Genomic DNA, 20,662 nt, shown 5'->3' on the forward strand with positions numbered 1-20,662 from the left:
ATGAAAAAGGAAAGGGGAGCGGGCAGCACAAACCTCGGCAGGGGAAAGACTGATGAAGATAAGAAATCCGAGTCAGAACTCCAGCCGGCACGGACACGACAGTCAGAGGCAGAAAAACAGGGCGACACACGAAGGGACAAGGCAGAAGAGGAGGGACCTTGCTCGCCGGGGCGGAGTGGTCGGGGCGCCGCCAGCGGGGACGACGCACGACCGCTTTCGGCTGGGCGGGGGGCGCCCGCCGGACCTCCGCCGCCCCTTGCCCCTCCTCTCTCCCCACCCCTCCCCTTTCCCCCGCAGAAGGGCGGCGGCCGGGGCAGCAGGAGCTCACCGAGAGCCGCTGCCTCCGGGCCCCAGGCAGCAGCGGTGTGGGGCGAGGCCAAGCGAAGGTCAGCCTCGCCGCAGGGACTTTCCTGGGGTAGGTGTGGGAGGACCTGGGAACGCTGGCCTTTAGCTTCCCGGGTCACACTCGGCCGGGGACCACCCCGCTCAGCTTCTGACGCAGGGAACACGGAAGTCACCCGGCTCCCCAGTGCTGGGGGTTTGTTTTCTACCCTGACCTGTTAGGTCCCTCCCTGCCTTCAAGGCTCCAACAAAGTTTAATAAAGTCTCCTCTTTCCCCCAGCCCAGGGATTCTCACACTTAAGTGCCTCAAAATAACCTGGAGGCTTTGATAGTTTAATCATTATCATTAGAAGCCGTTGCCGGGCCCACCCTGTTTCTGATTCAGTGGTTTTAGGGTGGAGCCTGAGATTAATGCGTCTCTAATAAATCCCCAGGTCAAGCTGATGCATCTGGTCCCCGGACCGTCCCCTGATAATCGCTGTCCTGTATGGAACAGTTTTCTCCCACGTTTTCGTCCTTAATGCAATAAATACCTTGTTCAGCCTCCCATTGAGCCTGGAACCCTTGACAGCTGCGGAAACAAGTAAGGAAATGGGGCCTGCATTCGAGCAAGGCCCCGAGGGCACCTGAGAATCCCAGCTCCCCATGCACTGCATCCCCTGCTTTCTCACATCTCTTGGGAGCAGCGTGGAAGCAAGGTTAACCAAGGCCAGCTGCAGAAGAAGGAGAAAAAGTCTTTTTCTTTATGAGAGGAGAGGGTACAGGAAGGAGGCCTGTTCTTCAGCCAGTGGCATCCTAAGCAGAGCCGTTGACACTTCCATTCATTCAAACGATGTTAATGGAGCAGCTGCTCTACACCAGGCACTGTCTGGGTTTGGGGACAATGCAGGAAATAAGCTAAGATCACTGCCTTTAGGGGCGTGTTTTCTAGTATCAAAATGAACAGGAAACATAATAAGAGTAAACTTATTGAGTATATTAGAGGGTAATATTTAAATGCTATGGTAAAAAAGAGTAGGGTAAGGGAGTACCAATGGAGTTTACGATTTTAAATAAGCGGGTCAAAGTTGGCCTTATCAAGAGAGTGACATTTGAACCAGGGATTAAGACCATTGGCCATGTGCTGGCTCAGGGAAAATGTTTCAGCCAAGGGAACAGCCAGTGCAGAGGTCCTCAGACAGGATTATGTCTGGTAGTTTTGAAGCTCAGCAAAGAGATCAGTTTAACTGGAGTAGAGGTGGGGTAGAGAGAGAAGCTGAGTAGGTGAAGAGGTCCAAGAGGCTAGAAGAGGGCAGGCAGGAAGACTTTATAGGGCTAGGGGTGGGGCACGGATAGGGGCTTGACTTTTACCTAAGACATTCCTCCATTTTTCTTTACCTTTTTGCTCTGATTGTTCTTGCCTCTCCTAGCTACAACACCAGACTCAAGAATAGCCTTAACCATTCATTCCCTGGCTTACAGCTGGAGCTGGCTTTGAGGAAGAGGCCATTTTCAGTAAGTCAAGGGGCCCCAGTATCTCAGATTTGAGGCTTACAAAGGTTACGATTCCTCTTTCTGACCCGCAGGAGAGAAGACTGGGAGTTCATGTTTGCTTTGAGCACCCTCCTTTTTCTACTCCCATCATTCTCCCATCTGCTCCAGGATCCAGTTCCCCTCATGCGCCTGCAGCCTTCTAAGCAGGGCTGTTCCATCAAAATTTAATGTGAGGCCTGAATGTAATTTAAAATTTCTAATGGCCACATTTTTAAACAGAAAAGAAAAGATGAAATTAATTTTAATAATATATTTGACTTAACCCAATATATCCAAAATATCATGAGGTCAATATGTAGGCAATACAAAAAAAAAAGAATAGAATGTTTTCTGTGTTCAACCTTTGAAACCCAGTGAATTTTACACTTACAGCACATCTCAACTCAGAGTAGCCACATTTCAAATGCTCTGTAGGCTCGTGTGCTCATGGCTACCTGGGCAGCACAGTCCTAAACTATACCTGTTCTTCCCTGCCCTTCCCCTTTTCAATATACCTAACTCCTCTCGTTTCCAGGTTGACCTTACACTTCCTTCAGGAAGTCTGCATTGATTTCTCCACTTCCCTGGTTGGCCTGGGAGAATTAAGTGAATTGATATATAGAAAGCACTTAGAATAGTTCCTGGTACATACTAAGGTCAATCAAAGCCTTAGCTATCATTAGTATACCACTTACTGTAATTGTAATAAATTTTTTTATTATATAACTCTTTTTTTCATGTTTTTCTCTCCCCGTTATACTGAAAGCTCCATGAGGAGAGAAGAGCATGCCAGCCTTTCTAGTGTTCTAGTCTTGGAACCTTGTGTCTGGCACAAGTAAATAATTATTCAATATAAATTTATTGAATGTATGAGTAAGTGAATAGGAATATATACTTGGAGTTATGGTTAAACATTTTAATTCTAGCATTACAGTAGATAACAATCATAACCCTGGATGACAATGATGTCAGGTTCCATTTGTACAGTGGTTCAGACAGTAGATATAAAGAGAGATGAAATCTGGTCTTAAAATGCCAAAAACAGCCTGGTGGTGTGGTGGAAAGGGCCCAGACTTTTAATTCAGACAGATATGGGTCTGAAGTTCTGTTATCTTCCTTATTACCCCAGAGAGGGTTAGTTATCTTCTCCAAGCCTTAGTTTCCTTGTTTGCAAAATGGGGATACAAGCATCTCTTTATATTATGTAATTAAATGTACAGTAAACTTGTAAGTGGCAAAAACACAGGCTCTAATCTCGGCTCTGCCACCCTCGGACATGTTACTTAACCTCTCTGTGCTGAGACACCTACCATGTGTGTGTGTCTGTGCCTGTGTGTACTCTTTCAGTATTTAATGTGATATGACATTATACACATAAAGGTTTGATGCACAGTCGATGCTTTCGTTAGTGTCCACTTTTTCTTCAGTTCTCATCCGGCAGCATCTAAACTTTTTTCTTCTTCTCTCTTTCCTCCTGAAATGAAAGAGAAAAGTTGAAGCAGTTTATTTACTCTTTCAGGGAAATGGAGCCGTCCTGCCTAGTAGATAACGTAAAACAGATTCACATTAAGAAAAAACTCTTCGGCAAAACTAAAATTTCCATTTCAATCTTCCTGCCCTTCAGCCCCCTTCTTCATCCTCCCTTCTTCCAGAAAGTCCTCTTGTACCATGTTAGTTCCTGGCATTGTATTCTTCCCCTAGCTCCGATGGACAGAAGTAATTCCCACACGCTCTGAATTTTGCTGCGTGTTAAAGAGGAATACCAAGCACCTAGAAAGGGTTGCAACTTCTTGATGTTGTCGAAGCTCTCTATAGCTCTGCTACAGTGCTTTTTCCATTACTTCCTAAATGTCGGTTAATGCAATTTCCCCACCAGATACCTGAACAGCATGGGCAGATACAGCCCTCTCTCTTCGGATCTCAGGTCTTAGCAATCAGAAGAACACATAGTAGGTACCTGATTAACATGTGGTAAATGCATACGTGAATGCATGATGCCTGCGTGACTATTTCTGGTTACTTCCCCTTCAAAATGCGCAGAAGACTGACAGATGTGTGCAGTGAGAGCTGTATGGGAAGAGACTGGCTGCTTGTTTCGAAACGAAATTGAACACGCTGGGAAGCTCATCCCCACTGTCTGCTTCCCTTTGATGTCCTCTGGGGACAGAGAAGAGCGGGGAGGGGAGTTATGAGCCCAGGAGAGCTGACAAGGTGCCCTTTCCAGCACTGACTCAGCAATATCCAGACCTGTGGACACAGGAAGATCCCACTTTCAAGCTTTCAAGGACTGAGTCACATGAATAACTGGAAGGATTGTTTAGTTCATAATGAATTCCCAGAACCTTTTCAAGCCAACCGGCAGGCACATGCTCTTTCCCTAACCTGAGAGCTTTCCAGTTTTGTGACTTAGCAGAAAGGAAGACCCAGGCCTGAGTTTCTGGAGAGGAGGGGCAGCAGGGGGCTGGGGCCCAGGAATCCTTGCCATTCCCATCACCCGGCACTGCAGGTTGTTTCTGGACTCTTTCCTATTTCCAGGCAGTTGTAGAAAGAGATGGGCATTGCTGGCCTGAATCCTGCACAGGCTGCAAGGCTGCTGTGTCAACCGGGCGAGGTGTGGACCACAGGCCCTGGCACCTCACAGTGAGCAGTTAGTGTCAGTGGATACTCAAGTTCCCCAGAGCCTGGGCAGGTTCTCCTGTGCTGAAATGTCTTTAGAAGTCTGTGTACCTTGGATGAAACAAGATATCTAAACTGCAGCCGTAGGGCAAACCATATGGAGTCGGGGCTGACATCCGAGGTACTGTGATATGGGTGCACAGGTCTACAGATTTCATCTTATCTGCAAGTCCAGAGCCCTGAAGCTTCTAGAAATGCCTGTTCTGAGCTCCAGAGAAGCCCTTGTTCAAAAATTTGCACAGTTCAAAGGTAATGTCTCAGTGTTTCCTTCCCGAGAGGAAGATCTTCCCAAGGAAGATCTCAGGTTTCTAAGAGTTTGCTCTACCACATCTACTGTGAATGTCCCACAAAGGCCAGCAAACAGCCCCTGTTGCCATATCACTCATGCTTATGCGTGCTCCAGGGCAGTAGTTTTCAAACTTGAGCATACATCAGAAGCACCTGGAACACTTGTGAATCCCGATTTCCCGGCCCTATTCTCAGAGTTTCTGGTTTAGTAGGTCTTGGATGAGACCTGCAAACATGCACTCCTAACAAGTTCCTGGGAGAAGCTGATGCTGCTGTTTCAGGGATCATGCTTGGAGAACCATTGCTCTAAGACAAAGTTCCTAAATCTATTTTTAGGTCAAAGACCCATTGAAGAATCTGTTGATTAGACTTGCGCCACTTCCCTAAAAAAAATATGTAAATGTAAAAACTTGATTACAATTTAGGGTTCCCTAGACTTGCAGAAATTCATCCACAAATATCAAAGTTAAAAGAGCTGATTCAGGGTCCAAACCAGAATTCATAAATGAATTATAGATGTGTAAAATACAGGAAAGCAAATTTTATCCCTAAGAGCAGAGGTGTTTCATAGCAAATTGGTTGAGTATTTGTTTTCTGAAACTAAACTACCTGGTTTCAAGTCCTGGCTCTGCCACTTGCCAGCTGTGCTTCAGTGTCCTCCCCTTATATGTGGGTTCATAATAGAACCTACTTCATAGGGCTTTGTAAGGATTGAATGAGTTCGTACATGCAAAGTGTGTAGAATGGAGGCTGGTGGCATCGTATACATGCAATAATTGTTCCCAATTACTGCATTTATTTATTTATTTGAAAGAGGGAAAGGGAGGGAGAAAGAAAGGAAAAGATATTGATGTGCGAGAGAAATATCAATCAGTTGCTTTGCTCACATGCTCTGATGGGGGACTGGACCCACAACCAAGGGATGTGCCCTGACCGGAAATCGAACCAGTGACCTTTTGGTTCATGGGCCAACACTCAACCAACTGAGCCATGCTAGCCAGGACCCCAACTACTTTAGTTTAATTGAGTCCTATTGGTCCAACTTCCTGATATATTCCAATGCTCATGCCAACATCACAGTCCCAGTTTAGGTTCTAACCATGTCTAGTCTACCACACTGCAATATCCTCTCAGCTGCTCTCTTTATTCCAATTTCTCCTTCCAATGCAGCATCCAGAGTGACCCTTCTAAGACCCATCTCACTTTGTCCTTCCCAAGTAAAACCTTCCAAGGTCCCCCCATCACTTCTGTGACAAAGTCCGAGCTCTTGAGCATGGCATGTGAGTTCTGCCTGGGTCCCTGTCACCTCATAGCCCTCAGTACTCAATGTACTCCTCTTTCTCCCTCCTGTTCCAGACAGAGAAAGCCCAAATTGATTCTAGGTGTAGTGCTTTTTCATACTCTCTTGACTAAACTCATAGTTCTTACTCTGCTCCAAATGATCCTCAGCCCTCTTTGAGGCAACTTCTATAGGATATTATTCTTTAAGACCCAGCAGGAGCAGTCTTCTCTGCCACTTTCCCTGAACCCCAGGTAGAACTGATCTCTCCCTTCTTTGTGATCTATTGTACCCTGTGTAGCTTGCTTCCTCTAACACTTTAGTCCATATGATTGTTCATGAGCTTATGGAGACTGCTAGTTATTCTCCCAACAGCCACTTTCTTCTTCTATAGTACAAATCCATTTTCCAGACTTTCTTGTCGATAGGGTTCTAGATGCAAATTAAGTTCTATCGATGGATGTGCATATATGAGATTTGAAACACAAATGAGAGAAGGGAGATTTTGTCTTTTTTTTTGATATTTTCTGCTGGCAAGCACAACTGAAAAAACATGAAACTTCACTGTATTGTATTCTAGTAACTAGTAAACAGTTTTATGATTGTCACCAGTCAGTTTTAAGAGCAGCAATAATAGCTTCCGGATGCTGTCTTTCTGATTCCCTAGATTAAAAATACGTGGTTTGTTACAGATTTTAGAATCCCGAACTCACTATGCAATTTGGGGCCTCCTGATTTCCATATTTCTGACGGAGCAGAGGTAGCGGCTCTCTCTGGATGTCAACACTGGAGCCTATAATCTACTCCTCTAGCACTTACAATGACTTTCTAAGCATCAAATCCTCATATTAAACTCCATTCTGCTTGTGATTCCTAGAATGACTTTCATTTCTTGAAATCAATACTGAATGATAGTATCTATCTACCTCAACCTTTGAGAGATTTTGATAAGCGAAGACCATTTCTCATTTATTTTTGTAACCTTTGTGTTCTGAACTATCAAGACAGACTTTTGCAAAATGAACCCCTTACAGAAGAGGGTGGAGCCATAACCTAAATGGAAGAAGGGCTTGATGGCTGGTGGAATGAGGGCAGGCCATTTATCTGTCTTCACCAAATGAGCTTGTGGGCAGAACTGCTCTCAGGCCAATGAGTGGACAAACACACCATCCCCAAACTAACAAAAAGTGGGGATTGAATGAATAACTGGAACAGCTTTGAGACAGGAAGACTCAGACCCTGTTCCTCACTGTGGGATGGCGGTCTCCACAAAGGCTCTGGCCTATCTGGAGACCAATGGAGAGGCCAGGAGAGACTGAAGGGAAAGAGATGGTGGGTAGTTCATACAGGATGGCTCAAAAATATGCTTCAGGAAAACTGAAGAATGGAGAAAACAATGAGCACAGACTCAGGGTCTGAGGCACAATGCAGCTGGGGACTACATGGGTTGGCTCTTCAGGGTACAGGAGGGTGAACTGAGGAACACAGTCTGTGCAAACATCTAAAAAACACACAATAGGAAATCCATGATCTTTGGGAATCAGACCAACTCATGATCAAATCCCAGGTCCATTGTTAATCTCTGTGTGACCTGACACAAATTCTTCAACTCCATGAGCCTCTGCCCCCTCACTTGTAAACTGGGAATTCCAGCCCTATCCCAAAGGATGAGTCTCCCAGCACAGGGAAGGCCTGGCATTTAGTCAGCTCTCCTCAAGCCCCCATCAGATCCCCACTCTCTGGATGTCGCTTAAACATTGCCTGGCATTCTTTCTAATATTAACACTTTATAAAATATCTAACTTAGTGTTTTGTTCTGTTTTCTAATTATGGTGCCTGAAGGTAAGGTACTGAGGTTCATGTGAAAGGTGATTTCTCAATCTATTCATCTTGCTTGAAAAGGCTTAAGGCAGGAAGATTCCCGGAAGTTTTTAAAGCACAGAGAGGATGGGAGGTAAGAGGGAGCCCTTCCAAAAAGATTGTTGCTTCTAGCTGTGGAGAGAGTACAGAACTTGGCTTTGCTGCCCCTGTGTAATCATTTTGTCCATGCCCATCAACAGGACTGTTAGCATTTGAGTGTAAGCCAATCTTTCTGTGGCATCTCCCAGGACTCTAGATTTAATGCCCAGTCTCCTTCCATGTGCCCTTTATAATCTATTGCAGGTTTATTGTTATGAATTTATCCACCAAAAGGACCAGAAGGTTCCTACTTAATGAGAGAGATCTCTGTCTCAGATATGGCTCTTCAGCAAGATATGTCGTATTTCCTTAGGGTAGAGAATACCAGAGGTTCTTCAGGGAAGGCCTAAGCACTAAACCACTGGGGAGGCTGTTTATCCTTTAAATGAGTCTGATATTCCATAGGCCCTTGGTTGGGTTCACCCAGGACAGTAGGACTGAGGGAATGAGTCCCACAGGAGTTGAAGTGGCCCCTAGGAGGGTGGTAGTGGTGACATTTATATAGAACCTCAGTGACATCAACCACAGGGGATCTTGGAGAGGTGGCCCAGATGGCTGTTTGGGAGTAGAAATCAGAATTAAGAAGAAAACTACCGTTACTGGGCACCTATTATGTGCACAGCATTGTGGCAAGGGATTCTGTAGCTCATGCAGATTAGGCATGAAATAGTTAAACTGTCCAATTTTGAGCTTCTATAGCCAGCAGGAATATCTGATGTTACTGCACAGGAAGCATGTCCCAGAGTGAATAATTCCTGTACAGCAGAGGAACATTTTTGCAGGTTGAACCCTGTCTAGAAGCTGTTCTTTTCTTGTCCGAGAGCCAGGGGCAATAGCTATCATCCTGCTCTCCCGCCCCTGCCCTTCCTCCATCAATGCCCATGGAGACCTCAGAGCACACTGGATAGAAATCCATAAAGCTGCTACTATGCTTTGTGCAAAATGGAGTAAAGCAAAGCTCCTATTGGGTGTTGGTGTTGTATCTTTAAGGTCCTGCAGACAAAGGGACTGGAAACCCTCCACCATTACTTTAAAAAATAACCACAGGGAAGTTACTATTGTTTTGTCTACCTGAGCAGGATATAAACAAAGAAGAACTCAGAAAGGGATGAGGCAGTGTGAAAACAGGATGACCAAGAAGAGCCTTTGGATCAGAGAGTTCCAGGGTCCCTGATCAAAGACTAGTCCCACAGCAGGTACCAGGGTGTGTCCGATGTGTTGTGTGTGTGTGTGTGTGTGTGTGTGTGTGTGTGTGCGTGTGTATGATAAACCTCTTTTGCAAACTGTATATACTATACCTACAGAAGGAAAGAAAAGAAATAATAAACAAGATGCCATTCCAGATGCCATTCCAGATATTATTCTACACGAATAGCTGGCATTGAGGGGATTCTAATAATTCTTACAATCAAAATTCTCCTAAGTAGCCTCCTTTTTAGTACATGGCCTTAACAAGGGTTACTCCCATTGTTTTTATGCCATTCATTTATGGAAAGTGTTTGATTTATTCCTCACAGAAACACTTCAAGATAGGTTCACTAGATACATTTTACAGAAAAATGAACTAAGGTGCAAGGATGTCAACTGAGTTGCCTAAAGTGACATAACTTATCAAGTAGAAAAGCTGAAATAAAGTCCAAATATATTTGATTGTATCTAAACCTGTGCTCTTATCTACTAAGCCATGCTCATCTCCTTGATCTGTGCTCTAATTTGTGAAATGTGCTTTTAAAGAAGGAGGAAGCTGAATCCAAAGTGAAGTCAGGATCAATAATTTTTTATAAAATTAAACAACCCAATTAAAAACAAAGAAGACAAAAGATTTAGACAGGCATTTCAGATAAGCATGTGAAAAGATGCTCAAATATTTAGTCATCAGGGAAACACGAGTTAAGCCTACAATGAAAATACCTCTGCCTGACAACTAGAATGACTAAAACTGAAATGATTGATCAGATCAAGTGTTGGTGAGGATATGGAGCAACTAGAACTCTCAAACATTGCTCGCGAGAATGTAAAATTGTACAACCACTTGGGAAAACTGTTAGGCAGTTTCTTAAAAAGATAAACATGCATCTACCATACAACTCAGACATTGTGCCTCTAGGTATTTATTTGAATGAGAGTCTATATCCACACAAAGACTTGTACATGAATATTCATAGAAGCTCTATTTGTGTTGCTATGTGCACTGCTATACATAGCAACATTCATCCAATAAAATAATAGTTAGAAATTTAAAAAAAAACAAATTCTTGATATAATTAACATCAGGGATGGATCTCAAAACAATAAAGTTGAGAGAAAGAAGGTAGAAAAGACGACATTCTATATCATTCCAATTACATAAAATTCTAGAAAATGCAACCTGATCTACAGTGACAGAAAGTAGGTCGTTGGTTACCTGGGGATGAAGGAGAGAGAGAGAAGAGATGGATTACAAAGAGACATGAGAAAAATTGGGGGAGGGGTGATAGTATGTTATCTGACTTGCAGTGATGTTTTCATGGGTGCAAACTCATGTCAATTTGTACTGGTTATTGTATAGCATTGTACCTCAAAAAATCAGTAGAGATCAGCTGCTAAGAAGTTGCAGCAGTAGGAGGTAGGAGAAAATAAAAGCGAAATCTAGCAAGGTAAGTAACTTAAAAATAAATGCAACGTAACCGTTACAAAGCTATGCCATAGGTTCAAATCTCAGCTCAACTTTAGGCAAGACACTTACCCGCCTCTGGAAAACGCAGATAATAATAGTACCTACCTCGTAGGAGAGTTGGGACAATGGCATGAGTTATGCACATAAAGCTCTGGGCCAGTGGCTGGCACTAAAGAAGTATTAAATAGTATGGAAGGGAAAGGAAAGGGAAGGGAGGGGAGGGTAAGAGAGGGAAAAGAAGGGAAGGAAGAGAAGAAGGAAACAAAGAAGAGCAGATATGATTAGAGAGAAACAGACTGCCAAATGCTTTTGAGATCCTGGTCCCAGACCACTGCCAGGCTTGGCTGAATCCCTGTACTCGGGTTCCATGAAATACCCCTCATTTCCGTAACAATTTTGCCTCATTCATATAAGCCAAATCCAGTTCTTTTCTGATGCTTTCAACCAACAAATATCTCCCACCAATACAAATACAGACCCTTAGAATTTCAGAAGTGAACAGATTTACCCATCCATCAGAGAATAGACGCTGAGTGCCATTTACTGCTCTCTCACTCCCGAGAAGTACAGCACACCAGACAGAAGTGCTTGTGCCTGCAGATAACTGAATGCCAAGTAATAAAACTTTAAGAAACAAAGGCATCTTGTTATTAAACTTAACTAGGATGGGGCGGCAGGTAACTCCAGGTTTGTTGCAAGCCCCAACAGTGCCACCAAGCACCCGGCCGTCCCAACTTACTGATTTTCTAGCTTTGTGCTTTTGGTGCTAGAAGGCTCCCACTGCTCTGGGCATCCTGGCCAAAATTCAGTGGCAAACCTGAAGGGACTGTGTTTCCTCCCCATTGTGTGACAGACCCAATATCATGTTCCTGGCTCACCTCTAGCTTCCTTCTGGGCCTGTTCTGCAGGCAGCTGTGATTTTATCTCCATTGAAGTCTGAGACTGGAATCTGTGCCCTTGTTTTTCCTACTCACTATTTTACCTTGGAAGAGTCCCTGAAGCTTTCTTCATCTCAATTTTCTCATGTTTAAAAAAGAAAACAAACAAAAAAGGGAAAACATTTACTTTTGGTGGTTGTAGAAAGTGAATTATATATCACCTAGTTTAATGCCTTAAAACTTACAAGTTTCTCAAAGAATGAACCTTTCCTTTCTTCTTTCTTCCTATATCTTAGTTCCCTCAAGGAGAAAGTACAAGGGCAAGTTCAGGAAAAGCATGGGCCTTGGAGTCAGAGAGATTTTGTTTCAAGTCCTGCTCTACCATTTATTAGCTGACTGTGGTAAATTATTTCATCTTGCTCACTGACAAATATTTATTTGGTACCTACTATGTGCCAGGCACTCTTCTTCCTGCTGAAGATATAGGAATGAACCACAAAGACATTGAGCTTATATTCTAGTTTGCTCATTTCTTAAGTAAGAATAATAATAATGCTTTATATTCTACTATTGCTGTAAGGGTTAATTCATGAAGGATTCATGAAGAATTCATGAAGGGAATCATGAAGAATTCCTGTGACTTGTAGATGCTCAATAAATACTAATTCCCACTCCGCCTTCCTTTTCTTAGGCATTATAAGATGCTAAAAAAGCATTCGATTGCATGTTATCCTGGCATTCTAATCCTAGCCCTCATATTAACTAGCTGTGTGATCTCAGGAAAATACCGTAACCTCTCTGGGTCTCAATATCCTTCCTTATAAAATAAGAGTGCTGTATGAAATAATATGTAAAATATTTTTTGTTTGGATAAGACTCTGCATTTCCCAAAAGCAATTATTCTTCTTAATATATTGTGGCAGAGTGGGTACACTATACTGTGTGATGATCCAAAAACAAATTTATAACTAACATTCATCAATGACTTACTAGGTTCAAGCCTTGTGCTACATCCCTATGCTTTTTTGCTTTAATTTCACAACAGCTCTATGAGCCAGATGTTATTATCTTTATCTGATATGAGGAAACTGAACCTCAAAGAAACAAATTTGGTCAGTCACTCAGCTAGTCAGAGGCAAAAGTGGTATTGATACCAACACCTGTGTGACTCTAAAAGCCAATAGCTTTTGCTCTCTACTGTTGCCGTGTGGCTGTTCAGAGCATGTTTGCAAAACCAGTGGAATACAGTTAGTTACTCCATGAATTAATCAGTATGCCTCCTGCATGGTCATCCAGGGGAAGATGCAGACATGGGCCTGGCCCCCTTCTGTATCCCAGCTCTTAATCCTGTCCTCAGCACAGCTGCCTCTTCCTGCCCCTATTTCTGTGGCTGGGTCCATGTGATGAATGGGAAGCCAACTACTATTGTTCAGGGATGATATTTTTCCAAACTGGACATCTGCTGTTTGTTTGGCTGAAAGTTTGGCAAGTGTTTCAATTCATTGTGGTGATCAGACCTAGAGGAAATAATTAGGTTATCATGGCAACCAGCATCCCAGACACACAACAGTGATGCTGAGGATGGAACACTGTATGGAGAGTCCAGATGTCCACTCTGCCATGAATGTTCTGGCCTCAGGTTCCTCAGCAGGGCCTCTGCTCCTCTAGTTTTACAATTCTCTCAATAGTAGAGTGAAATACTTAATCCCGTGTGAAAAGGTATAGATCCTGAAATCCACAGAGCACCCAGGTAAGTGGCACAGAGACAAAATTCATATGAAGCTGAGAAAGTCTAAAGAGAGGTGCAATAATTATCAAATGAAGCCTCCACTATGTCACAGGAACTGTGCTATGTGCTTTGTATGATTGCTTCAGTTTATTCTCCCAGTGGTCTTCATTGGACAGAGGATGAAGCTAAAATGTGGAGACTGAAATGTTTTGCCTAAGCTCACATAGCTAGATAATAAAGGAATCAGAATTTGAACCTTGGTCTAGATGATCCTAAAGTTTTATTACAGCACCTATGCCTAGCTGCCATTGGAAACTTTCCTAAGATTGCTTTCTGCTGGAGATGAAGGAGGGGTGGCTGCAGGGTAAGATGGCACCAGTTCTGAAGCCCATGTCCTTGGTGGATATCCCCACCCCTACTTTGCCCAACTTGGTGGGATTCTGCCCTCTGGTGAGACCTAAACCATCCCAGCATAGGCTGTATATCTCTGCCCCACCCCCACCCAGTTATTTTCAATCCATGTTCTCTCTACAGTGTTTTTGCTGTGCCCAAGACTATACTGCAGTTGAGTCCAAGCCCGATTGTCTTTCTTTGCCTTACTGAAAAAAATGACAGAATGTGAATGATGCCCCCAACTCCTCAATCACACACCTTCCATCTGGCCCTGAAGTCAAATGCTTGCTACCTTACAGGTCTCTAAAAATTCCTGTTCCCCATGGGTAGTTTCAGAAAAATCACAATCTTTACTGATTTTTTTCCTTCCCTTTTCCACATTTCTGTAAATTTTTAGTCCCAAGAGATTATTATATACCCTTTGCTTGGTGAGGGCAAGTTATCTGGCACTTCCTGCCCAGAAGGCTCTAGGAACAGAAACTTATGCTATTGAATCATAGGACCTGCCTTTGAATCTCCTTCCCACCACTAACTAGCCCTGTTACCCTGGGGAAGTCACTAGACATTTTTACACATGTGAAATAAGAGGTCAGACAAACTATTCCTGAAGGTGTATTTCAATGCTAAGATTGGTCATTCAAGTCTTCCTGTGGTAAACAAAATTTCAGTTTCCATTTGATGAAGAGTGTTCAATGTGTTCCTCACTTCGGAGTGGACGGTATTACCTCTCAGATTGGTGCCAATCCTCAGTCTTCTCTCCTTGAGCTTTTATTTTTTAACATTTCAATTTTTCTCTGAGTTTTCAAGAGATAATCTATAAGATTTTAGAGAGCTGTCTTCTGTCTCTCCTGATGGGTAAAACACTGGATGAAGGGCAAATGGAGATGGTGATGGTGCCAATGAAGAAAGTAAACAAAGTAAATGATACCTTTAAAAAACTGAAGACAAGGGTTTCCTGGGTCAGGCTGCATTCACTATTCCTATATTTCACTGAGCTTTGGCCACAGTGGATAATAGTCAAATAGGAAAGGCACAGCCTTTAGATCTTGGGCAAATCATGTAACCCCTCCAAGCTACAGTGTCCTTCTCTGTTAGATATGGATAATGGTACATGGATGGTTGTTGTGACGATCACCGATAAGGTGGATAAAGCACTGAAGTTCAGAGAGACATGTTGATATATTTATGGATGAATGACATGATGTCTGAAATTTTCTTTAAAATAATTGAGGGTAATGGTCAATGGATATTCTACAAGGGAACTAGGACAGCTCAACAGTTTTTTAAATGTTCTTTTTAGCAAATGGTGTTGAGATAACTGGGTATCATGCAAAAGAATGAAGTGCGATCCCCCTTTCTCACACCATCTATAAAAATGAACTCCAGATCGACCAACTACCTAATTGTAAGCGCTAAAACTATGAAACTCTTAGGAAAAAAAAAACCCAAAATATCAGTGTAAATTTTTGTGACCTTGAATCAGGCATTTCTTGAGAATATGACACCACAAATACAAGTAACAACAACAAAAATAGGTAACTTGGACTTCATCAGAATTAAAAACTTTTGTGCTTAAAGGATACTCTCAAGAAAGAGAAAAGACAACCTATAGAATGGGAGAAAGTATCTACAAATTATACATCTGATCAGGGACTCCTATCTTGAATATATAAGAAACTTTTAGATCTCAATAATAAAAAGACAAATAACCCAACTTAAAAATGGGCAAATAATATTAATATATATGTCTCTAAAAAAGATATGCAAATGGCCAAAAGCATATGAAAACAAATGTTCAACATCCTTAGCCACCAGAGACCTGCAAATAAAAAGAAGGATGCAGATATAGTTTTGGGGTTGTGAAAATACTCTTTATGGTATGATTAGTAATGAAAAGATGTCATTATACATTTATCCAAACTCATCAACTATACAATATCAAAAATGAATCCTAATGCAAACTGTGGACTTTAGGTAATTATTTTGTACCAATATAGGTTCATTAATTGTAACAAATGTACTATTCTGGTGGAGGATGTTGGTAATTAGAGGATGCTATGCATGTGGTAGGGTGGGGAGTATATGGGAAATGATACCTTCCTCTCGATTTGAAGAGCCTAAAACTGCTCTAAAAAATAAAGTTCTTAAGAAAATAAAAATTAAATTAAAAATTAAAAGTAAATAATAAAAAGTGTTTGGGGAGATGTGGAGAAATTGGAATCCTCACACACTGCTGATGGGATGTAAAATGGTACAGCCTCTGTGGAAACCTGTCTAGCATTTCCTCAAAAGCTTAAGTGGAGAGTTTCTGTATGACCCAAAAATGCCTCTTCCAGGCATATACCCAAGAGAGATGAAAACATTTATTCACTTGTACATGAATGTTGTTGTACACAAATGTTCTTAGTGGCATTATTCATAACAGCCAAAGAGTAGAACTCAACGTCCATCAACTGGTGAATGAATAACTAAAAGGTAGTATATCCATACAATGGAGTATTATCTGTCAATAAAAAGAAACAAATTACTGATATATACTGTAAAGTGGATGAACCTAGAAAATATTATGCTAAATGACAGAAGCCAGTCACAAAAGACAACATATTATATGATTCCATTTACAGGAAGTGTCCATAATAAGCAAATCTATAGCAACAGAAAGTAAATTAGTGGTGGCTTAGGACTAGGGGAAGAGATATTTGGGGATGGGGGTGATAACTAAGGAGTATAGCATTTCTTTCTGGGGTGATGAAGAGTTCTAAAATTGATTGTGCTAATGGTTGCACAATTCTATGATTATACTAAAAACCATTGAATTATGTACTTGAAATAGTTAAATTGTGTGGTATGTGAATTATGTCTTAGTAAATTGTTATTAAAAAAAAAAGACAAACAAACCTGGGCTGGGCTATTAGGGGAGCACGAGTGAAGAAAGTAAACAAGATCGATTGGCTAGGATTTGATCATGTTGAAGGGTTCATTATCCTATGCTCCCTAGTTTTGTATATGTTTAAATGTTCTATGTTAAAAATAAATTTGAATAAATTTTTTAAAAAGCAAGACAAAATAGATTGGCAATAAATTGTATTATTATCATTATTATTATATCATAGAGCCAAGTATCACATTTAAGAATTTTAGCATATAGCCCTAAGTAACCCATTATACATCTGACAGTTTTCTTTTTTTGCAAGAGAGCACTATTTTTTCGTCCTGGCCACTGACTCATCCTCTTCTTTATCTCCCCATGGCAAATCTATCGCCCACTCTTGCCAGTTTTCCATCCAAATGACTCTCCTCTTCACCCACCCTTCAAACCCATTGCTACCTACCTAGACCAAGTTTTTAGCAAATTCCACCAAGGCTACAGCAACACTGGTCTTCTCCCACAGCCTTCCATCATTCCCTCCCCAGAGTCTAGTACTGATCTCTCCTACACACCACACCACCAGCAGACTCTTCCCATGAATGTTCTTATGTGTTCCTCTGCCCTGCTCAAAAATTTAGAGGCTCTATATTTCTTATGAAATAAACTCTCAAATTTTCTACTGGGTTCCTATTATCTGATGTCACCCTGGGAATTCAATCTTCTCACCACTTCATAATTTGTACCTGTTGCTCTGATTTAGCAATTTCATCCAGTATATTCGTTCAGGCATTCATGTGCTTCAGGTGAGAAAATCTTAATTTTTCTTCCCCGTGATTGGTTTTGGGAATGAGCATGTGGTGAGATTCTGAGCAGTAATGCATGAAAGAAGGTCTGTTGGGGGAAGTACTTCTTGGGGGGAAAGAAAGTGTTGTTCATAAAAAACATGAAAGAATAAACAGGCCCTCTCCTTCTCCCTCCACCCCCAGGAATCTAGGCATTGAGGAACAAAATGTAATGCCTGGAATTGCTGCAGCCCTCTTAAGACCAGTGTGAGAAAACCAAGGGAATGAGAGAGACACCGCTGCGCTAGAGCCAAAATGCCACTGAACTGCTGAATTTAACCAGTCTTGGAACTGAACTACCTCTGCACATCTCATCAAATGAAAGAATGGATGTCTTCACTGTTCAAGGCAATTTTACTTCAAATCCTAAAATTTTGTGAACAATCAGAGCTCCACTGGCTCTGGTTTAGGAGTCAGCCAGACTCTGATTTCCAAATCTCTTTCTGCCACTTTGTTAGCTCTGAATTTGGCAACTTACTCATATAGTTTCTAGTCCCCAGCTCCGGTAAACTGTAGCCTGCATCAGAATCACAGGGTAGGGTGTGGGATGTGTTGAAAACGGATTCCTCCTAGTAATTCTTATTCAGTAGATTGGTGGTGGAGCTGGAGGATTTGCATTTCTAACAAGTTCCCAGGTAATGCTGTTTCTCCCCGGACCACACTTGGAGTAACAAGGGTCTAGGGCTAAGTTTCTCCATTCATAAAATAGACATGGTTGCATTCCTTAGTATGTTTTATGGGCATTAAACATGATAATACAGATACCATGCTTGGAACAGTGCCATAACAATACAGTTATGGCTCAGAGATGGTAGCTGTTATTATTAACTTGCGAGGATGAGAATCTTGCAGTTGAGGGCTCAGTTTGTGCAAATTCCAGTACAGACTCATTCCGGCAGTGTTCGGGGCCCTGTGCAGCGGGCTTTCCCAGACAGAAGAGCCAGAAGAAACCTGTTGACCCTGGATATTAACTAGGTGGCTATGGGGAGTGACGTGAGTGATTTGCTGAGATTATTGAAAATCATCTGAACGCTGCTAGGCTGAGAAGCAGACAAGAGCAAAAATGATCTTCACTTAATCAGCCTTCCATTACAATGGTTTTTAGTGTGTCTCGGCATTATCCAAGTGATTAAACAGGTGAAACCTTGAAGTGGAGCAGGGATGGGAAGACTGACCTGCTGTCTTTAAAAGAGGGAAGGCAATAAAAGATTAGTTATTAAGTAAATAAAGTTCAGAACATGATAAGCTGTCTTGGGAGTGTTCAGTCACAGGAGAGGAGAAGCTTCTGAAGTCTTAGAGTCAAAGCAAATTCATAGAGAAGTGTGCTACCGCAGACATGCCATTCTCTTGCTGGTTCTCAGCATAAGGAGAAATTAAGAAGACTGAGGACCCTAGATTTTTAACAATTTCCCTTAATTCTTTTCCTATAATTTTCAATAGATCTTAACTTTCTTTACTCCCCAGCAGTAAAACAATGTTTCTACTGCTTTTGGTGTTGGTATCTATCAAACAAAACACAGTCACTTTTTGAGTCCTTAAATGCGCCAGACACAGTAGGAATTATTTACTGCCATTATTTCATTTAATCTGTTTATCTATGCCATGGCATAGGTTCTGTTTTTATATCTTTTACAGATGAGTAAACAGGTCCAGAAAACTAAACTGCTTTGGGTCATATGTCTAGTACAATAAAAATAGTGACTTTAAACTGGACCCAAGTGGTATTTTCAAATACTATGTACCTCAAATTTCTCACTTTGTTTTCCCCAGAATGTCAGGTAGATATTAATATTTCTGTTATACAGATAGGGACCTGGAAATTTGGAACAACTCACATGACATGTCCAAATGTACTCATGGATATGAAGTTGTGAAATCAGAGTTGGAACTCTGTCTCTACTATATCACACTGCCAGTGAAAATCACTCAGAATTGTTTTTAAAGGTAATTTGCATGACATACATATTCACAATGTATTTCCCATCAATAAGTGAGACAAAAAAGTTTCCAAAATCTTTTCTCACACCAGTTTCTTAGAAACAGAGTTCACCCTTTTTATGTTCTTTTTCTCTCATTTTCATTGCCTCCCATTTCCAGAGTAGACGTCACCTCTTCAAACAGCTCATCTTCTAACTTTGTTATGAATTTCTGTGTGTTGACATTTCTATGGCCATAGAGAGCCTGAAAGACTTAGTCATAAATCTTCTTTCTTTTCAGTCCTAACCACTGTGTCTTGCAAAAGGTCAGATATTATTATCTCCATATTTAAGATGAGGAAACTGAGTCAATAGAAAGGTTAAAAACATGGGCAGCTTCACAGTTTTAGTCTGATTTTAAAGCCTGCATTCTTTATAAGGCATTGCATTGAGTTGGCCAGAGGTCTGACATTGAGAAGAGCCAGAATTGGCCTATGATCAACTTAAGATCAGACTGACCTTAAGCAAATTTCTTATCTTTTATGATTTAAGTTTTCTTTTTTTGTAAAATGGCATTTCTGTGAAGTTTGGAGATAGTATGTGTGAAGTGCTTGCTACCATGCCTACAGTAGAAGACATCAATAACAATAGATTTTATATAAATTAAATGTATTTAAACATCTGAAAGCTTTATAGTTTTAGTACTTTTTTTTAGGTATATTTTATTGATTATGTTGTTTCAGTAGTTCCATTTTTTTTCCCCTTTGCTCCCCTCTGCCCAGTACCCCTATTCCCTCCAGCAATCCCACCCACTTTAGTTCATGTCCATGGGTCATGCATATAAACTCTTTGGATTCACCCTTTCCTATATTATTCTTAACTTCCCCCTGTCTATTTTGTATTTGCCAATTATGCTTCTTAATCCCTGCACCATTTCCCCATTTTCCCCCTTCTCCCTCCCAGCTGATAACCCTCCAAATGATCCCCATACTTATGATTCTGTTCCTATTCTGGTTTGCTTAGTTGGATTTTGTTTTTATTTTTTATATTCAATTGCTGATAGTTGTGAGTTTGTTGTCATTTTACTGTTCATAGCTTTTATCTTCTATTTCTTAAATAAGTCCCTTTAACATTTCATATAATAATGGCTTTGTGGTGAGGAATTCCTTTAACTTTACCTTGTCTGGGAAGCACTTTCTCTGTCCTTCCATTCTAAATGATAGCTTTGCTGGACAGAATAATCTCGGTAGTGAGTCCTTGCTTTTCATCACATTGAATACTTCTTGCCAGTCCCTTCTTGCCTGCAAAGTTTCTTTTGAGAAA

The 20,662-nt window shown here is 41.5% G+C and overlaps 1 long non-coding RNA gene across 2 annotated transcripts; it reads left to right on the top strand.

Annotated features, from left to right (window-relative positions):
- The first annotated feature begins 287 nt into the window (after positions 1 to 287).
- On the top strand, positions 288 to 18,805 carry LOC150014987 (uncharacterized). Of its 2 annotated transcripts, XR_016509955.1 has the most exons (4): positions 288 to 925; positions 1,752 to 1,836; positions 9,136 to 9,252; positions 17,568 to 18,805. It is a non-coding gene; the product is annotated as an uncharacterized LOC150014987 (long non-coding RNA). The 2 variants fall into 2 exon arrangements; XR_016509956.1 differs by lacking the exons at positions 9,136 to 9,252; positions 17,568 to 18,805 and adding an exon at positions 6,790 to 6,945.
- The last annotated feature ends 1,857 nt before the right edge of the window (positions 18,806 to 20,662 follow it).

Source organism: Furipterus horrens, unplaced genomic scaffold (genome assembly GCF_987537825.1).
Source record: "Furipterus horrens unplaced genomic scaffold, mFurHor1.1.pri manual_scaffold_3, whole genome shotgun sequence".
In the NCBI taxonomy this organism is placed as follows: Eukaryota; Metazoa; Chordata; class Mammalia; order Chiroptera; family Furipteridae; genus Furipterus; species Furipterus horrens.